The sequence below is a fragment of the Lycium barbarum genome, chromosome 11 (genome assembly GCF_019175385.1).
Source record: "Lycium barbarum isolate Lr01 chromosome 11, ASM1917538v2, whole genome shotgun sequence".
Taxonomy (NCBI): domain Eukaryota; kingdom Viridiplantae; phylum Streptophyta; class Magnoliopsida; order Solanales; family Solanaceae; genus Lycium; species Lycium barbarum.
Window position 1 is genome coordinate 36,312,417 of NC_083347.1, and position 23,553 is coordinate 36,335,969.

Genomic DNA, 23,553 nt, shown 5'->3' on the forward strand with positions numbered 1-23,553 from the left:
CGAGAGGGCCATTCACACAAACATGCTGAGAGGGACATTCATACAAACATGCCAAGAGGGTCATTCAACAAACATGCTAAGAAGGCAATTCATTTAAATTGCTGAAAGGGCCATGCATATAAACTACCGGATGTAGCAAGCCGACAAAGAGATGTAAAACCGGTCATGAGACCTCAGTATTTGCCTCAAAAGACAAAGTGATGTAAAATCAGTCATGAGACCACAGTATTCGCCCCAAAAAGACAAAGCGATGTAAAACCAGTCAAGAGACCGCAGTATTCGCTCAAAAAGATAAGACGATGTAAACCCGATTGACTGACCGTAGTATTCGTCACCCAAAATCAACGTTACTCAACAGATGGAAGCAGATTTGTAGCCGCCAAACAGAGCAGGCTGATCAAGTCAAATCCAGACAGATTACGGAGCAAATGTGAAATTTTTTCTTATGCAGTCGGTCGAGATAAGGTGCCCATGAGAGTCAAGCTCTCCGACCAGGACTTGGAAGATTGCTACTCACCATGCTCAGCCACACAAGATTTCCTATTTGCTTATGCGCTTTGTTTCTTTTATTATTCCACTACTGGTCGGATACACACGACACAAATAAAGGCACTCCCACATAAGGGATGACCTTTTTCTTTCGATTGAGTTGAACTACAAGTGACATGATTCCCAAGAACCGGGATATGTAAGCAGATTCAATACCAGAGAGTCAGTCACAATTCCTACCAATCACTCCATGTTTCCCAGTTTGATAGCCCGAAAAATCTGAGATTTCTTTAAATTTACATTTAGAGGTCATAATTGAGTCGAACTACAAACGGCCTGAATTCTCATGTATGTAGGACACCCAGAAACCAGAGTCCGGCCATATAATTTGAAAAATTGCATGAAAATGAGAGGTGATATAAGTAGGGTCAGTAAAAAATCAGGGTTAGTCAAATTTCGGTGCTCAGGGATGGTCCCGAACACTGAAAGGACAGTTGTTGACACCTAATTTTTGACCTCCCATAATTTGTTTAATTACCCAGAGTTCTTAATATTAAACAAAGTGAAATATGTATTTTCAGAAGTTGAAATAATTTTATAAAATTATTTTGATATTATTTTACCAACTTTGTTTGATAAAATATTTTTTTATGAAACTATAAATAAATAATTTTTTATGAGCCTATAAATAAATAATTTTTTATGAAACTATAAATTAAGTTAAGTATTTTTACAATTATAATAATTTTTCTAAAATTAACCAAGAGAGAAAATAATTTACTAATTATTCATTTAATTGTCTAAATTGTTAAAATATCAATTTGCAAAGTGTTTTACTCTGTTAATGTAAGAAATCTGTTTAATTAAGTAAATTTGTCATTCTTACCGCTCAATTCTGATTTAGTCAATTTATTGGAATTTTGTCATAATTAATTAAGTTTTAAATATGATTTGATTCTGAAAATTGCCCATTAAATGGTTGTAATTGAAGTAATCAATTAATTAGTCAATTATGGCAATAATTGAAATAGCCAAACTCATGGCCTAATTTAATTAAGGTCACTTTTTACGAAAATGCATTTTTTTATTATTATTTTATTAGCAAATTAGTATAAATATGGCCCGAATTTAAATGTCCAACCGAGGGACATTATTTAAATTTGGCTACTTATTGCATATATGACCCTCCATATACACATATACGCAGATATACACATGTGTATACATGTATACAATTGGCTGAACCATTTGTTTTTTTTTTAAATCCAGACCAGGGCAGCCCAACAAAGGGGATGACCCGGCCCACTCAGTTGCTAAAGGGAGATAATCCCCCCTCCCCCCCCCCCCCCCCCAATTGGTTCGACCAAACAATCCCTGGGGTCTCTTCTCTCTATCTCAAGGTAAAAACCCTAGCCGCCTCGCGAATTATTTTTATCTCTCTTACGTTTTTTGTCGAAAACGGCAACGATGAGGGCCCGCATATTTTCTACTGTGTTGATATTGGCCGAGAATTGTAAGAGCATTAAATGTTATGCCATTCGTCACCTATTTCCACCACATATCAACCCAGACGAGGCATGAGCTTCCTTTTTTTTCTTACCTTTTTGCATATTCAACGGTCAAAACTCTGTAAATCCTTAATGGGTTTTGTTTGTATATGTTTGAATTCATGGATTTTAATTGGTTCATGAAGAACAAAGTGGATTGACCACTTTTGAGTCAGATCTGGCCCTTGATGTGTATTTGGTTTAATCTCAACTTTTGATTGTTGTGAGGATATGCCAATTCTTAAGAATTGGAGGTTGTCCCACATAGAAATCAGATTAGGGTTTGGGGTTTGGGGATTTCTATTTAAAGGAACCTTTTTCTTCAAAAAATAAAATAAAAAATAAAAAAATTGGATACACTCAAAAATACCTAAGATTTTCAAAGTATTGGAAATCCTAAATTTTTCTGAGTTCAAGTAAAAATTTTAAAAGAGTTTGTGTGCTCTTATTTTCATTTGGGGTTTGTGTGTTGGCTGAGTTGGGATTAAGGAACCAAAGACTTCTTCCAAGTCCAATTCTCGACAACGGCTGCACTTGCAAAAGGTAAATGTTTTTCTTTCAATTTTTTTAGTAATTCGTTTGTATTTTTTGTGTGTTGAAACTGCTAGTATAGTTATGTTGTTGTTTTAGTTTGAATTAGGCTTACATATGTTAAGTTAAGTCATGTTCAGTTATGTTTTCATTTACTAGTTCAATCATGTCTAAGAGCACTCAATGCCTGCTTGGCTTCTGTTTAATAATGTGTTCTTAGTTCAAATCTTGCTTAGTTGCACCTTCCTATTATACACTTAATGACCTGACCCCTATTGTATTGAGAATATAGTAGAAATATCTCTCCTGTTAAACTCTATTTACACTTTTAATCTACTAGTAATGACTGTTGCTGCATGATAAATGGATAATGGTAGTATACACATAACCGATAACTCACATGGGTTGGATTTTATGATAACTAAAGGGACTATGAGCCATCATGTGTCTAGTTAAAAATTTCTTTTTACTAATGGACAGTTGGTTTGATGAAATATACCATGTCTCTATCTAATTTGAGTTTTTAAAATAAATTTGTCAACTGGTAGGGATATATAATAAGGTGAACTATAATAGGATCCTATGCTTAATATTGACTTAAAGGGAAGATTTGGGCCATCCAGGTGGAGTTTGATATCTCATTAGATGTCCTTTATGAGTGTTTTAAGTGAAGAAGGTTTGGGTCTAGTTATGTGCTAGTATGATAGATATGTTTTTAAGCTTTAATGTGAAGTTCCCAGAACTAGATGGATATGTGTGAACTGTACTGAAAGTGGTACAAAGAGATAAGCTCCTATATTTGAACATAAGAGCCCACCTCTGTACTTGTTAAGTGTGTACATTTGCTGATGCAAATATCCCTATTGGATGCTACTGCTTTGTGTGACTCTATGTTGAATCTAAGAGTGGTTTGATGCTCCTAACGAATCTAGTTAGCTGCTTGTTTGGTTCAATATAATAGTTTATCATAAGTCATGCTTAGTGTGATTGGCTTTATTTGGTCAACTTAATATAATGATTAGTCGTGTCTTGTCTATTTTGGTTCAGTTTCCTTGGTTTAATTTAGTATGGTAGTGCTATTAAGAAGTTGTGCTTAGTCTGTATAGATTGGTTCTGTTAGAGTTTATATGGGATTATCCTTTTAATCATGTCCATGAAGACAAGAGGTGTGTTAGACAACTAGGATAGAATGTTATAACTGTTGGGCATAACTCTTTTAACAAATTTATTAACTATTGTTGTGTGGCATTAACTGGTTCTACATTAAGCTATTTGTTTAAAGAAGGCCAAAAGTTGTGTCATGTGGGGATATGTTTTGAATCTGATTAATGTTCTTAGATCTCATCTAGGTCATGTCTATTTAATGAAATGTGCTATTGGTAGTTGTTGAAACCTGAGGTGGCAGTGCTTCTTAATTAAACATGTTTATATATATTAGCCCAGTTCAGTTTGTTAGGTACATTAGTTATCTGATGCTTGGCTTAATCTGTCTTAATTAGGCATGATTACATGTTAGCTCAGTTTGTTTGATTGATCATGTTTTATATGGTTAGTCTAGTTTAATCTGCTTAGTTAGAGGTGCCTTATGTGTGGCTTAGTTAAGTTGATCATCATGGTGGGAATAACCTGATTTAGGCATTATTAATTTAAAAAATCTATTTTTTTGACATGGACAGCCTAGTTGTCTTTGCATATTATCCTCTTAAAGTATGTGGTATGGTCCTGTTTGTAGCCTGATTTGTCTAACTAATAGAAAAGGCCCTATAGTTTGGCTAAATGTAATAATGACACTAAAAATAGTTCAAGACTGTTGGTATTGAGTGTCTAGGCTGCCTTGATCTTGTTACTGGCCTTGCTGAGTTTAAGCATGGTTTGAATTGTTTAAAACTTGTTTGGCATCTCTGTTATTTGGTTAGCCCCTCATCTAGTTGGTTGGCCCCTCAACAGTTTTCTTAAGTTCTGTGTTCTATCTGGTCTTCATGTATCTCTGCTAAACATGAGTCTTTGTGGTTCATTGGTAGAACACTGTTAGAAGGAATACTGCCCCATTTTAATTTTATCCTCTTGTATGTTTATGCCTCTGTGTGATTTTGAAGACCAAATGTGGTTCCTTGAAAGCACTAAATTGTCCTTATGAACTGTCTAACTATTCAAGCTTGCAAAAGAAGTTGGTCCCACTTTTTGTACAAGTCTAAGCGTTTGAATTACTAATGAGTTTTCTGTGGTATTATTTGGTCACTAGTCTATCTGTTTGGAAGTTGTCATGGTGAATAAGTCCTATACATGATAATAAGGAACCTCAAGAAATCAACTAATCATTAGTGAACATGTTAAAGGATCAGTCTAGTACACTCTGTGAAATTGGATTTTAATTCATTCTTTTGTTTTTGGTTTGTTGCTATGTCTAAAGTAAGTGTAAGTTAGGTCTGTTTTGAAGATCAATGCTTGACTTCTGGTAAAAATATAATAAAACATGTCCCTTGATAACTTTATGTCATATTCTGGGAGGATAAAGACTCTGCTCTGTTAAGTAGGTCTTGTCTACCTAAACAGTAACTATAAGTTGGAAATATTAGCATTTCTTTTCTCTATAAAATTCTCGGTGTATACTGGCTTGGTTTGTTATATGTGAATTGAGTGACAACCATGAAAATATTACCTTTACCTACTATGTCTCATTTATATTTGTGTTTGAGTTGGGGATATGCCCAGTATATTAGGTCTACACAACTTGGTATACCTCTGGTATACAAGGATCTGTATATTTGGTATAAGTGAGGGATGTCACTCACATGAATCAGGAATTTTTCTTTTCCCTTAACCAGTACTCAGTTGGGCTTGGTCTTTTACAAGTTCTAACATATTTGGCCTCCATTTGCTTGCCTCTACTACTCTCTTTTATGACTGGAATTTAGGCCCTCCACTTTCTTTTATCTCTTCTAAGTTTTGGTCCAATTAGGCCATCTGTGTTTTGGGTCATACCTTTGTGCCATATTAGCTTAGTTAATTAAGTATGTGATTGTATATTGTGTGTATGGATAATTAAAGCTAGTTTCTTATTGTAAGTTTAGTACACAAATCTTGAACACTCCTTCTCCTATATGCTATGAGCTTAACACATAAGTGGAGAGGCAAAATAGCACTTGGGGATTAAGCTTAAGCCTTCCCTGATGTCTGCCATGCCTGGGGTTCCTGGAAACCCCTTGGATCTTGTGCGGCATCAAGAACAAGAGGGTGAAAGCATTCCTTTTTGGGATATTTTAGTATCTCCATGGGTGTGTATATCAATGGTATATGGTGGATAGTTGTGTATACCTATTTGTGGGGTTTTGGTCTATTTTGTTTAAAGAAATGACCCTAAGGGCCTGTTTACTATTTCAGTTTTTTGGGTTTGTTTTCTGTGCTATCTCAGTGGGCCTTAAGTTCTAGGCCTGTAGTTATTTGCACTTTGGGCTGGTTTCTTTGCTGTTTCATTCCATGTGGGTGTGTGTGGGTGTTTTAGTCGAGCTAGTATTCCATCAAATGTAGTATATTCTTAGAATCATATGACTTATATGTATTACACAAAACGTTGTCTTCATTAAGTTTCAGTTTTAGATACTTTCTAATTCATATCTCCCCTTCTTTCCTTTGGTTTCATGAAACATCATTGTTTGGGCGGTTTCTATTGCATAAACTCATTGGGTCAAGAGCCCAATAACCTTTACTGATCGAGTCCATCGGAAAAATAGAAAGGGAAGCTAATATTGTTTTGAATGCCCAGCCATGAGTGAAAATAGCAAAATGGTGGGCTTAGGTAGGCCCACTAGTCTAAACTCTTTCTTTGATATTCATATTCATGTAAAAAATGTATTTGTGAGTACTTGATAATTATTGAAACCCACGTGAATGTTAGAACTTAGGAACGCAATATTTTAGGGAAGTCACCTAAAAAATCTTTAAACTCAATCCTTTTTATGAGACTTGAATCACTTAATTTAAAATGATTAAATTTTAAACCAGTTTAATGATAAGGTTAAAAGATCTTCAAAAGGAAATGGTTGAGTAGTAATTTTTGGCCTTTCGCCCTTTTTGTTGAAATTTGATGAAAGCTCTATTTTGGGCCTTAAGCCCGTGATTAAATGGAACTGTCCAAATAAGTCTTCAAAAAACTGAATCCTCGTTAGCACACAAAATGATTTCAAAATGCATTATAAAAATGATGAGAGATGACTTTAAGATTTGGGTTAATCAAGCAAAGATGTACCAGAATTGGATATTTTTTAGAAATCTAAAGGACAAGCTTTGGACCTAAAATGAGTTTTTGACAGCCTAAGAATTGAACTTGGAATATGATTCTGAGAAGAAAAAATATCTTTGGGCATGGAAGCCCAACACTGAATTTGGACCGAAAACTGACTTGTTGGACCAACTTGAGAGTGAGATGGGTTTCGATCTGGAATATTATTGACCTTATGGCCTTCAAAAATGATAAAATTTGGACTTAAATAAAACTTTCCTTTTTCTTATATATATGTATAAATATAGGAGAATATTCCATATTTTCTTATATAAATAAAAACCCATAAGAACTAAACTCATCTTACTAGGACTAGAATAGTAGCGACTCTACTCGGGAGAAATCCGGGTGTGTCCTAGTCCGCCAATAAAGTGAGTTGAACACGAGAGCTTCTACATTACAAGGAAATGAACTACAAATGAAATAATATAGCTTCTATTTTTGAGTAAGAATATACAGGAAGCTTTAGGATGACATCCGCTAACTCCGGCAAACGAAACCTCGAACAATAACCTTACTGTGGATGTAGAGGAAGCAAATAGAGTTGAAGCATAGGGGATGAGTAAGTCAAAAGAGGATCTAGACAATAATAATGATATTCAAGGTGTTACAAGTGTAGTTGTCAATGTGTAAGTTTCATCTGAAAAGTCTGGGAAATCAATGGAAGGTGAAGAAACAAATAGAAGCAGTTCAAAGAAGAGTAATGAAGCATTGATGGAAAAAGGGGAACATGATAAATGGAAAGAGGATAGTACATAAGAGGGTGCAGTGGGATCAATTAAGCTGATTGGAGAGCACTCTTCAGATAATATATCAAAGGAGCATCTTAGTACAGAAGAGGAACCAGGTGGATCAGATCAGGAGCTGTTGCAAACTTCAAAGGCTGCAAGAGCTAGTTCTCCCAAAGAACTTCTGAATAGGAATGATGAATTGGAGGAAGATTTTCTTGATGTACAGATTGCGCATGTATAAAGGGAGGTCGATTTTTCTCCTAGACAGACAAGACAGATGAGAAATAATACTAAAACAAAAGGGGCAAAAAAGAACCTCTTCCTCCAGTCAGACTTTTACCAAAGAGGCAAGTAGCATCCAAACTCATTCAATCATGATGAATAAGCTATTATTATGGAATATCATATCAGATAACACTCAACGCGATTTTGAGAAGTTAATTAATCTGAATAAAGGAACAAATACTATATAATTGGACTGATGGAACCTTTTGAAAACTCATCAGAACTAGACAATTACATAAGAAGGTTGGGTATGGAGTCAGCCTTTCTGAATATCTCTAGAAATATTTGGATTGTCCTTTTTAAAGATATTCAAGGCTCACTAGAGATTGATAGTGAACAACAGATGACTTTGAAACTACTTCATCAAGTTCTAAGTTGTCAGTTGATCATTACTGTGGTATATGCCTCATGTGATGCTGTTGAAAGAAGGATATTATGGGGTTCTGCTAACCATGTTACAAATCTGTTTCATTTGCCTTGGTTAGTAGGTGGAGACTTTAATGTTATTACTTTTGAAGGGGAAAAGTTGGGAGGATTGCCTGTTTTGTATAATAAAGTAGCTGATTTTAATCACTGTCTTAGTAGTTGTGGATTGCATGATCGTGGATATGTTGGAAGCACATATACATGGTGGAATGGAAGAGCTAAAGAAACATACATCTTTAAGAGATTAGATAGGATGGTTGGGAATGATAGACTTCTAGATTTGTTGCTCACTTTGAAGGTGTCTCACTTTATTAAAAAGGGATCTGATCATTCCCCTTTAGAACTAGAGTGCTCTACAGATAATGAAATAATCATGAAGCCTTTTAAGTTTTTAAACTTTTGGGTGCAGCATGAGAGTTTCCAAGAAGTTGTCAAACAAAACTGGTGTGTATATTTTGAAGGAAATCCTTTTGTGAATTTCATCAGAAGCTCGAAAAGGTGAAAAATGCTCAGAGGTTAGAGCAAAAGTATATATGGGAATATCTTTCAAGAGATAGCATCACTTGAAAAGGTTATCCAGGCACATAAAGAACAATTTGAAGCTTCTCCTACTATACAGAATATAAAAAGACTACAAAGGGTGCAGGCTAAGCTTAGTAGATACCTGTACTTGCAGGAACAATGCTGGAGATAAAATTAGGTATGGCTTGGTATAAGGATGGTGACAGTAATTCTAAGTTCTTCCATGCTTATTTAAAAGGTAGAAGAAAGAAGCTCAAAGTGGATAACATTCAAGATGATGATGGCAATTGGTTGTCTACTCAGGAGAAAATTTCCCAAGAAGCAATCAGATTCTATCAGAGACAGTTTAAGGAGGATAGGAGTCCTACTAAGTTTGGCTTGCTAAAGCACATTCCTACTCTAGTTACAGCAGAGCAGAATCAGCAAATTAAAGATTTACCAAATGAAGGTAAAGTCAAGGAAGCAGTGTTTGCATTGAATGGTGAAAGCGCTTATGGAACTGATGGATTCAAAGGTCTGTTCTTTTAATCCTGGTGGGAGATTATCAAATTGGACGTGGTTGATATGGTGAAGGCCTTCTTTGTAGGATATTAACTTCCAAGATTTATAACTTATACAAATCTGGTGCTTATTCCAAAAAAGGAGTAGGTTCAAACTTGCTCTGACATAAGGCCAATAAGTTTCAGCAACTTCATTAATAAGATCCTATCTAGGGTACTGCATGAAAGAATAGTGAAGTTGTTGCCAAGATTGATGTTTGTAAATCAGTCAGCCTTTGTAAAAGGAAGAAATATTATGGAAAATGTATTTCTTACTCAGGAAATTATCAGAGATATCAAGAAAAGAACCAAAACTGCTAATGTTGTGGTCAAGCTGGACAGGACAAAGGGCTTATGATAAAGTGTCTTGGTTGTTCCTTACCAAAGCTCTCAGAAGATTTTGATTTAGTGAGGTGCTCATTGATATGGTGTTTAGATTACTCTCTAACAACTAGTACTCAGTTTTACTGAATGGGAAAGCATATGGATTTTTCAAGTCCTCAAGGGGTGTTAAACAAGGTGACCCCTTGTCAGCTGCTCTCTTCATTCTGGCTGCTGAGGCTTTATGTAGGGGTTTGAATGCATTATATGATAAACCAAAATTCTTGGAGTTTGGAATGCCTAAATGGAGTCCAAGAATTAATCATCAATCATATGCAAATGATACAATACTTTTCCTGTCTACATATCAATATTCAGTGAAGTTGATCATGAAAGTGGTAGCTAGATATGAAAAAGCTTCAGGTCAGTTGGTAAATTTGAATAAAAGTGCTTTCAATGTTCATGAAAAGGTGCAAAGTGGTATGGTTTCAAGGTTGAAACAAATCACAAGAATTAGACAAGGATCCTTTCCTTTCACATACCTTGGATGTCCAATCTTTTACAGCAGAAAGAAAATATCTCATTATGATGTAGTTATAAAGAAGATTGCTAAAAGAGTGCATGCATGGCAATGAAGATTGTTATCATATGGAGGAAGAGCAACTTTAATATCACATGTGTTACAAAGTGTGCCAGTATACCTACTCTCATGAATGAATCCTCCAAACGGTGTAATCAAACAGATGCATAGCATTTTTTTTTTAAATCCTTTTGGTCAAATTCAGATGCCAAGAAAGGTATGCATTGGGTAAAATGGGATACACTTGCTTTGCCTAAAGATGAAGGGGGGTTGGGTTTCAGATCATTGTTTGAGGTCTCAAATGCTCTTTTCTGTAAATTATGGTGGAACCGCAGAACAAAACTTTTATTGTGGAGTGCATTTATCATCAACAAATACTGTAAAAAGCTTCATCCTGTAATTTCACAAGCCAAAGGTGCATCACCAATTGGGAGAAAACTGGTGTTAGTAAGGGAACTGGTTGAGCACCAAATTTGGTGGCAAGTGAAAACAGGTGACTCTAGCTTCTGGTTTGACAATTGGACTAATCTTGGAGCATTATACCATGTATTACCTGAAATCAATGTGGATGAAGTGGTAGAAGTGAATAAGTTTGCAAATACAGAAGGGTGGCATGTCCATGCTTTGAGAGAGTATTTACCAGAAGACTATGTGTAGCATGTGGTGGACAATATTCCTCTTCATGAGTCAACAGAAGAGTTGGATAGAAGTTGGTGGATGCTTGAGAAGAGTGGAAAGTTCTCAGTTAAAAGTGCATGGGAATATGTGACACATAGAGAAATGAAGATGAATATATACAAACAGATATGGAGGAAGCATCATCCATTAAAATTCTCATTCACACTTTGGAGGGCTTGGAAAAGCAGAACACCTATTAATGATGTTTTGTGCAGAAGAGGTGTCCAACTTCCATCTAAATGTTGGTGTTATGTTGAACCTCAGTAGGAGATAGTGCCACGCATTTTTCTAACCTCTCCTATAGCTTCAAAACAGTGGAGAATTTTTGTTAATTTTGCAGTTGTTCATCTGGTGGGACAGCAAATTCCATACATGATATCAAAATGGTGGAGAAAGGACTACAAGCCCATTCTGAAGCCTATAATTCATGCAGTTCTTGCAATCATAATCTGGACTTTACGGAAGAGAAGAAGCACCATCAAACATGGAGGAACAATGGGCTTCAACAGTCTAGTATATCATATAAGCAGGACTTTATGGCAATTACTGCAAACAGTCTATCTTAGTTGAAGTCTATTCCATCTAACATGCCTGCTATGATCCAGTTATTAGAAGATTTCAAGCCTAGAATGAGATATCAGTTCATCCATTAGTATCCACCTACAGATGGCGTTATTAAATGCAACACTGATGGTGCAAGCAAAGTAAATCCTGGGAAGAGGTCATATGGTTACGACTTGGGGAATTCATCAGGAAACCTGATATATGCAGAAGGAAAGGAGATTCATGAAACCAGAAATATTGAAGCTGAAGCTGTGGAAATTAAGGAGTCTATCTATCATTGTGTGTCGAACAATACTCAGCAAGTTTTGTTAACCAAAGATTTCAAAATAGTTTTCTCCTCAAAATAGTTGCTTGTAAAGCTTTCAAGAAAACAGTTATGCCCGCGTTTGAAATCAGTTCAGTGACTTCCCTAAATTACTAAGTTATACATCCATAGGGTTCCAATACTTAGCACATTCAGTGTATACAATATGCATGCCAGATATCAAAATATATAAAACAAAAGAGAGAGAGTGGAAAGTATTTGCAAAAAATAAAACTGATGGGCCTACCCAAGCTCATCAGTGCTATTTTCACCCATTGGTTGGGCCTTCTAACACGAATATTTGCTTACCTTTCCATTTTCAGCGGACTCGATCAAAGAAAGGAAGGTTAGGCCTTAGACCCAGCAGGTTTTGATGCAAAGGAGTAGCCCAAATGGCCCACGATTGAATCACATGGAGCAAAGGAAAGAGAAGAGGAAAAATATTAGTATGTGTTTAAGGCATAGGTATTAGAATTAGAATACTAACAATCCCTTCTTTAATGATTTAATCGTACTAACAAACAATTAACAAGCAGATAATGCCAAGGCAAAAGAGAGAAAGAAAAAACAACGAAAAAGGAAAAAGGGAGACCAGTCTTGGGCTTGATTCATAGAAACATAATCCCAACCCAAGCAATTTATTCAAAATGCGCAAGCTAACCCAAATCATAAACCAAAACATAATATGAGGGGCAAATCTGGCCCAAACAAATTCTAGTGTAAATTGGGCCTAATCAAGACACAAAGACTGGCCTTGTTCATAAAGTAATTTGTCACACGCAGATTAATAATTAAAGTATTGTTCATAAGTGATATACCTGATATACTAGACTTCTGCATATACACCATATGCAGAGTCTGAATATACCGGGTATACATGGGTATATCCCAGTATACTATGATGAAGAAAACTCATTTGTTAAAATAATACAATGCAGGAACACCAAATTTCAAGATAATTTTGAGTTCATTGGGATGCACCTTCACAAAAATCAAGCACACAAAAAGAAATAGGTCCTAATATTAGATAGACTGAAGCTCATGTTACCATAGCACAAATATCCAAAGAGATTAAAGTATCATGCAAGCAGTTTAGACCTTAAATCAAACTACTGTCTACTTCCAAGTCCCCTATCCTTTTCTAAGTTCTAGGTAAGTCACACTCATAGTTGTCCGCCCTTTAAGTTCCATCCTCCTCAGTTACAACCTTTTAATGACTCAAACAAATCACAGAGCTAATAATTAATACTTCAACATAGATCCAGACCTCTGGTTCACAAAGGGGAGATTGATACATGAAGACCAAAATAAGGCCACCATTAAGTTATTCCCAACAAACTAGACTCTTGTCAGGCCATTGAACTCTTTCCAACTTCATTTAATTTAAATCCTAGACCCTAATCTCTTGACTCCGAACAGATCCTTAAACAAGGTATAGTTAATATAGCAATCAACCAATGGCTTTCAAATAAAAGAATCAGTTCTACACAGATATCAACTTTCTTTACACTTGAGCACATAGAATATCATCTTCCCTTTTTAGGCAGTTTTTAGTCTCAAAAAGGTTTTTGTAGGACAACCTAAATGTTTGTGGCTATTAAAAATATCACACAACTTTAAGCAATGTAAGCAAAGACCTGGTTGACTAAACGGGGGACTTACAATTTGTTTATGAGAGACAAGAAAACACATATGACCCTTTAAAACAAAGCTGCAATCTTAACCTTTTGACAAAGATCCAAATAGTACCAAACAAGCATGATTCCTTAAAACTTCCATAGTTTCTTATTTATTTAGACACACTCAGGGACATCAGAGCATGAGACCATAGACAAAAGCACCAACCATCAGACCTTAATAGTATTTTATCATGGGCAATAGAGCCACACAGAATCAAATCTTAAGCCACAGACTCACATAGAACTCACATGACTTGTTTTGAATCAAAGTAAGACCTTCTAGCCTGGGATACAAACTTCACAGGTTACCAAGTGATTTTTTAGATGCTATAGTTCATGAAGGGAAACTTTTTTTATCTTAGGCATTCCTAGACTTAAACACCAAACCAATTAATGGGAATTCATAGCGCATGTCTTTAAGACTCAAAACAGTGTCACACAAAGGTTTTGACCTCAGATAGATACCTTTTTTTACTAAAAATAAAAACAATCATGTTCAGAAGAAGTAGACAGATACCATGATCAATACAACAAGGATCTCTCAATCTCAGTCAAGATGTATATTTAAATGAGTTCCCTTTCAGCAATCAATTTAAATAAAGACCATAACATAATGTTTCAAATCAAGCAGAGGGGTTGTCAAAACCAAGTTGGTTGATTTAAGCATGAACAGACTCAACATCTTAGTTCAGACAGATTTGTACACGTCTAACTTCCTTACAATGATCATACACCAAGCATGACTATTAATTATCCACAACTTCAGATTCCAGATAAAAAATGAACAAGGACTAAACCAAAATAAACAGGTCTAAACTACTGAATAGAGAATCAAAGCAGGAAAGCAGTACTCATTTGACTTGACTAACACAGGAAACATTTAAACATTCTTAAACTAGTATGCACAAGCATATTTGATTGACACAGGTTAGACTTAGACAGAACATAATCCCAAAAAAAAAAATATAACCATTAGGTTGGTTCAAAATATACTTAACTACAAATCCGGACTAATACATAAACATACCTAACCAAAAGGATTAAGATAAAGCCCCTACATAAGACTAAATAAACCAAACTGGAACTAACATATAGAACAAGCTTAATCACACACACCAAACCAATATAGCACATATATATATATATATATATATATATATATATATATATATATATATATATATATATATATATATATATATATATATATATATATATTTAACTGTATGTAGGCTAACTTAACCACCACAAAAGCATTCCTAACTAATTTAAACAAGACAACATATAGAATATTTAATAAAGAGACATATTAACCAAATTAAACTAAACTAGCATACAAGCAATTAGCATAGATATCTAAGGAAACTAAAAAAGCAAAAAATAAGAAGGAAGGAGGATTTACCTCTTTCTTGTGTAGCCTAGATCGAGACTTAAACTTGGGAGGAGATCTTGCTTCCTTAAACCCGATGCTCAACCACAAACCAACAAGAAAAATAATCAACCCTTTAAAATTTTGAACTTAATCAAATAATTAAAGGTTTCAAAGATCAGAAACCCTAGGTAATTCGATTTTTTAAGTATATCTAACCAATATGCTCAAAAGCCTCATTGATAACGTAAAATAGGGTCCCTTAAATAGGAATCCCCAAACCCTAGGTTCAGTCTATGTGGGATAACTCCCATTTAGGGATTTCCTCCTCACACTGTGGCATGGTAAGGCTAGGATCAGATATAAGAAACAAACGAAGGGTCAGATTTCACCCTCAAGTGGTCGATCCACCGTGTTCTTCGCGAACAAATGAAATTCGTGGATTTGAGTGAATTGAGAAAATCCCAATTTGTACTCGTTTAACCATGCGAAATCAGAAAAAATAAAGAAAAAACAAAGTTTTACCTCCTTGGTAGCAGATTCGCGGTGGGTGTTGGTGAGAGAAGGGCAAGAGCGATTATGGTCACACCACACTGTCATAGCATTAACACGCCTGAAAAATGTCAAATCCAGCAAAGGATCGACGTGGAGAGATGAGGATCGTAGATTGCGGCTAGGGTTCCTTACCCTTTTGTCCCTCTACATGTTATGAGACCCTTGTGGGTCTTTAGCGATGAAATAAGTCCATTGGGCTGGGCCAAATTCGTGTGCATACTTACATATATATTAAATACACGAGTATATATATATGTGTGTGTGTGTGTGTGTGTGTGAAAGACACGCAATTTAAAAATGGCCACAAATTGGGGTATTTATTAATTGGACATTTCAATTGTGGCCAAAAATAAAATTTGTCAACCCTTTGGCCAAATTAAAGACACGGCTATTAAACTATGAAATTAGCCTATTTCAATTATGGCCCCTCATTGACGAATTCGACTGATAATTTCAATTGTAGCCATAATTACTCATAATAAACCAATTGCAAAATCAAGATATTATCCAAATCTTATAAATGCTAAAATTAAAGTTTGAGGGGTAAAATGATTATTTATTTTAAAAAATAATTTTCCTTGGATTAAATGGAGTAAATAATTGCTAATTAATTTCTGATAATTTAAAAATTAAATAAATAATTATTTTGAACTATTTTCTTGATTAAACTATCAAATGTACCATAATTAAATAGTTTTTATAAGATCCTTCTGACTTCTAAAAAAATTACATATTTCATTCCGTTTAATGTTCAAGGACCATGGGTAATTAAACAAATTATGGGAGGTCAAAAATTAGGTGTCAACACCCGAATTTAAGTGATTTGTTAGTTCTCATAGATTATAATTGATGGGAATTGATCACCTAGGAGATTAATTTCATGGTGGGACCTACAGATTTCTAATTTCATCTTTCTAGTTCATAAACCCCATTCCATAGGTTGGGATTTGGATCTTGAATGGAAGTAGGGTTTGATTGATGTTCTTCTTATTTCAAACTACATATTTCTAATATGATTAGACTTCCATTATCATGAGGCTCAAAGGAAAGGAAAGACTAAGGTGTGATTGTTGGAAACTTTGTTGTTCGACCTTCCAGGTAGGTTACGGTTTACCCTATGGTGAGATTTCGATTAACGAAGCATATATTTAGACGTTATTGTCGGAGAATGTATGTAAACCTTCAGGTATGAAGTTGGGTTAGATATTTCCTTAAGTTGGGCCATGTTGTATGATTTGGGGGCTAGCCGCCCTGTTGCGTTGAAACTTATCTTGTTCTATTTATTGTTGGCACGTTGCCACGTAAGATATTAAATATAGGTGACTAGTGATATATCTTGATGATGATATTGTAGCACCTTACTTGTTGATGTTGAGATGAGGATTGTGATTCTATTATGGCTTATTGTGTAGCCTTTTATTGATATTGTTGGTGTGCCTGTGTGTGGTACTGTTTGAAATTGATTTGATTATTGATATTGCACTCATTCCTTGCACGCATTCTTATCCTTCATGATATATTGTTGATACATTGATGATATACAAGGAAACACTGTAATGAGCTGGGCTCAGTTGGATGAGAGTGACGTGACGACCGATGTCCAATGTTTATCTCGGAATCGAGGTATGAGTGCTGGTAGCAATTGCCGAGGTATTTGCCGGAATCGTAAGGGTGCATGGTCTTCGCAGGTTCCCCATGGGTCGTGCTGTCGAGATGTGATGTTCCATCATCAAATTACATATGTACAGTATTGCATTCACACTTCATACATTATTGCATTACATTGTATCATTTGGCTTCTTATGATTTATTGTGATACCATTATGATATATGGATTCAGTGTTGATATACTGAGACCTGGTACATTTGGGCTTAGACCTGTGGTAGGAATTGTGATATACAGATTCGGCAATGATATACTAAGACCTGCCCAATTGGGCGTTATATGCGTGATATGTATTGCGATTGAGAGATTCGGATTGGATAAATTGAGACTTAGGACAATTGGGTTTAGATGCTATAACATAGGTGATGACTTGTACTTGGTTACTGGCTCGTGATTGACTTATACCTTGTTGATTTACCTACTTAATCTTACTTTATTGTCTAGGTATATGTTAGCTAATCTTAGTCGGCCTATGATACCTACCAGTACGTGTTGTTTGTACTGACCTGCACTTGCTGCGTTCCTTTATGAATGCAGAGTATCAGGTGGGATCGACGTCTACCCCTCATGACTGAGAGTTTGAGGCTGCTGCTTCGAGTTTGTCGGGTGAGCATGTGGACGCTTCGCCACCCGAACACCCTTCTTCTATTATGTCTTACTTTGTCATTCTGAGACATTATTGAGACTATTGATGTATTATTATTACTTCCAGACTTATAGATTTTAGTTAGATGTTCTTGTATGACCAAACCATATACTGGGGTGGTTTTTGATTTACTTTCGCATTTATTATATATTCATATGATGGACTTCGTTACTTTATCTTCTTCCGCTATTAGTACTATGTTTGTGAATGTTGGGTTAAGGGTTCGCCTACCGAGGTGGATAGGTAGGTGCCCGCGCGATTTTGTGAAATTGGTTCGTGACAAGTTGGTATCAGAGCTCTAGGTTACCCGGTCTATAATACACGAGCGTGTCTAGTAGAGTCTTGTGGATCAGTACGATGAGCTCCGTACTAATCTGCGAGAGGATATAGGACGTTTAGAAAACTTCACTTTCTTTCATTCTCTCGTGTGACTTTATTCAAATTGGTATCTAGTCTATTTCAATTGGTATCTGAACTTTCTTATCTTAATCATCCTCGAAAAATGGAAGTCCGTCCTTAAATTTTGATGCGAATATTTGATCTATGATGTGTTGTGGTATGGTACATGATGTGTTATTCTGATTCAGACACGTGATCAAGTTTAGTTTCTAGTTATGGCCTAAGGATTTGATTGTGTGTAGTCTCGATTAGACTCGTTATTGTGGGAGTTCGTAAGAAATAGGAAAGATAGTTCAGAGGGTTACATGATCTCCATGTTTCAGCGTTGGGTTGCTCGAAAGTGACAAAGTGCATTAATGGCTTAACAATAGTGGTTGCTCGATGATATGATCGGTTCAGCATGACAGAATGGTACCGATGGAGGTGGTCATCTGAGTTATGGTGATTATGGAGTATTGAATCTTGTAGGAATAATTAGGCATGGTTTGGTAACTATCGTACTTATAGGTTCGCGTGATATCTTGGGGATATAGTACTAAAACTCATTCTTGATATAAGCTCGCAGATGTTAAAGGACTACTCTGTCATTAAGCGAATGCTATGGTCACATCGTTTGACCGGTAAATTTGACTAGGTTGTAGTCTTTTGAGGAGCTAGTAATCGGTTGATAAAAATGACTTTAGATATGGGCGAATGCGATGAGTTAATGACTTGAGGAGTTACTAGTTGTTTCTCTGGGATTTGAGGAGAAACATGGATATTGTTTTGTGGTTCGTTTGGCTTAGATGGATGATTAGTTTAGAGAATTGAGTGGATTTGAGAGTTTGTTGGTTGATAGTGATAAAAGTGATTTGAAATGAAATACGGGAACTGAAGGATTACAATGAGGTATCTTGCTATCGGGTTCATAAGATTAAGGTTCGTAAGACTTGAGGTGAGGTAATATGGGAACTTGAGTCGTGTTTGGATTGCGGGGGTATTATGTCACATGTACAGTAAAAGAGTGACCGATGAGATTGATCGGTGTCTTCGAGGTTAAGGGCAGAAAGAAAATCGTGGAAACAAGAATTAGTGATGTGGGAGCTTGGTTGCGATTGTACAGTGTAGAGTGGGCTTGAAAGTTTATGGATGAGTTGGTATGTTCGGTTATGTCATAAACTAAAGGGGTCAGTGGAAGAATGAGGTTGGGAATCTTGTGTTCATTGTGTAAAATTGATTAGATACAACTGCTAGTGGTGTTATTACTCAGCTTATGTGATTGAATGAAAAGGGACTGGCGTGTGAGTGGTTAGAGGTGTTCAGATTCGATAATTGAGGTAAGAGGCGATTCTTCGAGGACTAGTAACATTAACGATTTGAGTAAGGGATTACTAAACCAGGGTACTTGAAATGGTAGATCAATGATGGTTTAACTGAGTTAAGTTCAGCATACATTTCGGAAATTAAGTAAGGAAATTCGGGCAAGGACGATTTAGTGGGATACATGAGGATATTAGTAAGAATGGCGATGTGATATGCCGAACTTAGCATTATGCTTTACGCTGGATTTAGAGAGTTTTTGGTTTAGAGTTGAGTGAGTTAAGGGAAAACTATAATGTTTAGAGTGTGTGGCCTACTACTATCTCCCGGATTGATTCAGCTAGCTTGCAGAACTTATGATTATGCGGTATTCAATTGAGTGGATTCAAGGATTGATTACGATATTGATGATCGTGAATTGATTAGGAATTGGGAATTGACGAGTCGATAAAAGTATAGTTGATTGAGATTCGACAAGAATGAGGTACATCTTGGGATTACGTGAGTCGATTTGATTGTTGCTTGAGCTTAAGGAAGAAAGTCCACAAAAATGGACTGGTGATATAAGGACAGTCCCGTGGGGTTCGTGATCGACAACTAGTGATAAGTATGTTTCAGTGAACCAACATGTCAAGGTTTATAAGAAGTGGCTTGGTGGTACACCGTTGGATAAGTTGTGTAATATTCTACAGTGAATGGGTTAGCGTGCTTTAAGAGAAAAGATTTGTGGAATCCCTATTATATGAACACTAGAGTTATAATTTCGAGGTGAAACCCTACTCGTGGTAATATATTATGTTGCAAGTATTATTGACTGGATAGCTTAGGTGAGCACTTTGGATATTAAGGACTTGGGAGTAATTACGTGAGGTTTAGAGCGGTAGTTGAAAGATTGGATACATTCGAAAATTTATAGGCATAATACTATGAGAGGTTCGATGATTATATAATTACTATATGAGGCTTCAGGTTTTGCATCGAAAAGTTCGGGGTTGTATCGGATTTGCGTATCGGGTAAAGGTTGAGAAATACGAAGATTGAAATCGTAAGGTATAGCTCTTCGGTACTAAGTTAATAAAATGGATAGGACTCAACTTGTGGAGTCGAAGGTGATAGACGTGATTTGTTATACTTGAGGAAAAGATTAGAATCGACTACCACAGAGGTGCGATAGGACTATGATTGGTTTTGAAAATTCGGAGTCAGTTCAAATGACTATTGGTGATATTCGAGAGTTGTGCATTCACTCAGGGTCATCATGGTTCGAGTTAAACTTAATGGTCTATGGTTATATTTTCAGGAAGATATTTAAAGATTCAGTGCGTTTAGGCTAAGATTTGAGGTATGACGGATTTATCGAGCTTTGTCTGGGTTTCCTAGTGGATTTGATGATATTTTATGAGAACAGTTACTTGGATAGAATAATGGTTTACAATGATCTTAGTGCATATTTGAGGAAGAACTGTTGTGCGAGAGGTCTTTATAGTGACCAGTTGGATTCCGACGGACCTTGCTCGGTAAGGTATTCAGTGGTATCACTACTAAAAAACTGGCAAAATTCGATGGACAAAAAACCGAAGGACAAAAAACCGACGGACTGCGTCGCTTTGAAAAACTAACGGAAAACTGACGCAGTGCGTCGGTTTTGTGTATTTCTAATTTTTTTTTATTTTTTTAATTAAAAAATCGACGGACAACGTAGGTTTTTTCCGCAAAATTTTGAAATTATATTTCCGCCAATTTTTTTTTTTACAAAAACCGACGTCCCATGTCGGTTTTATTAAAAAAAAAAATTAAAAATATATTAAATAATTTATAATTCATTTTGTTATGTAAAATATTAATAAACGAATTTTTTTTAAAGAAACTGACGGACTACGTCGGTTTTTAATTTATTTTATTTTGGTCAAAGACTGGTCAACATTTTAAAAAAACCGACGGACCGCGTCGATTTTTCCGTTAGTTTTTTTTTTAATAATATGATAGAAACGGGTTTGGCATATCATTAGCCATCTTTCCCCCCAAAAAAACCCACTTCTCTCTAAAATAAAAAACCCTAACCCGCCACGTACCTCCCTCTGCTCACGCCCGCCACCTACTGCTAGCCGCCACCCACCCGCCGCTACCTACGTAGCCCAACCCCACCTACCCCAGCCCCGTTTTTAATTTGTAATTTGAGGTAGTTTCTTTTAAATTAGGGCTTTTAAAATTCTTTCAATTTTAGTTTTATTTGTAGATTTTAGGCCTAATGTTAGTCTATTTAGCTTTGTTAAACATCATTTGTAATGTTATTAATGTTGAATTTGTGAAAAAAAATGTAAACTTTATTTGACTAGTTTACTTTTCATTTTTTTTAGCTTGAGATTGTGCTATATTTTATGTTTATTATCAATGTATTTGTGTTAGCTTAGTTATCATTGTTTGTAATATTATTGATGTTGAATTCGTGCAAAAATGTATACTTTATTTGACTAGTTTTTTTTTTTTTGGGATTGTGCTTTTTGTTAGAATCCATAAGTTAGTAGAATTTTTATTGAGCATTCAAAATTAGAATTGGTTGAGATTGTGCTTTTCAAAGTTAGAATTGTTAAGTTATAGTATTTCTCTAACCTCAAAACTAAAATGTAGACTTTATTTGGCTAGATTTACTTTTCAATTTTTAGAATTGGTTGGGATTGTGCTTTTCAAAGTTATATTGAAGTTATAAACCATAAGTTGTTAAAGTTGGAATCCATAAGTTATTAAAGTTAGAATTGTTATTGAGAATTGAAAGTTAGAATTGGTTGGTGTTGTGCTTTCTTAAATTATTGTTAAATTTGTGAAAAAATGTAAACTTTATTTGACTATATATATATATATATATATATATATATATATATATATATATGTATGTATGTATATTTGCTTGAGATTGTGCTATTTTTTATGTTCATTGTCAATGTATTTGTGTTAGCTTAGTTAGAATTGGTTGGGATTGTGCTTTTTCAAGTTATATTAAAGTTAGAATCCATTAGTTATTAAAGTTAGAATTGTTATTGAGAATTCAAAGTTAGAATTGGTTGTGATTGTGCTTTTCAAAGTTAGAATTGTTAAGTCATAATATTTCTATAACCTTTAAAATAAAATGTAGACTTTATTTAACTAGATTTACTTTTCAATTTTTAGAATTAAAGTTAGAATCCATAAGTTATTAAAGTTAGAATTGTTATTGAGAATTCAAAGTTAGAATTGGTTGGGACTGTGCCTTTAAAAGTTATATTAAAGTTAGAATCCATAAGTTATTTAAGTTAGAATTGTTATTGAAAATTCAAAGTTCGAATTGGTTGGGATTGTGCTTTTAAAAATTATTGATGTTGAATTTGTGAAAAAATGTAAACTTTATTTGACTAGTTTACTTTTCATATATATATATATATATATATTTGCTTGAGATTGTGCTATTTTTTATGTTCATTGTCAATGTATTTGTGTTAGCTTAGTTAGAATTGGTTGGGATTGTGCTTTTCCAAGTTATATTAAAGTTAGAATCCATAAGTTGTTAAAGTTAGAATTGTTATTGAGAATTCAAAGTTAGAATTGGCTGTGATTGTGCTTTTCAAAGTTAGAATTGTTAAGTCATAATATTTCTATAACCTCAAAACTAAAATGTAGACTTTATTTGGCTAGATTTACTTTTCAATTTTAAGAATTGGTTGGGATTGTGCTTTTCAAAGTTATATTGAAGTTATAATCCATAAGTTGTTAAAGTTAGAATCTATAAGTTATTAAAGTTAGAATTGTTATTGAGAATTGAAAGTTAGAATTGGTTGGGATTGTGCTTTTAAAAGTTATATTAAAGTTAGAATCCATAAGTTATTAAAGTTAGATTTTTTATTGAGAATTCAAAGTTAGAATTGGTTGGGATTGTGTTTTCTTAAGTTATATTTTAAGTTAGAATTCTTAAGTTAAAATATATTTCTATAACCTCAATAATTTGTGGGTATATTTTTGTAGATGGATCATATGTGGATGTATACTATAAATAATAGTGATCGTGTGGGTGTACACGATGAATTTGTTGACAAGTTTACACACATGCAATGTCACTTCACCCTTTTCAAAATGAAGGGGTAATTAGATGTGCTTGTTCTCGTTGCCGGTGTAA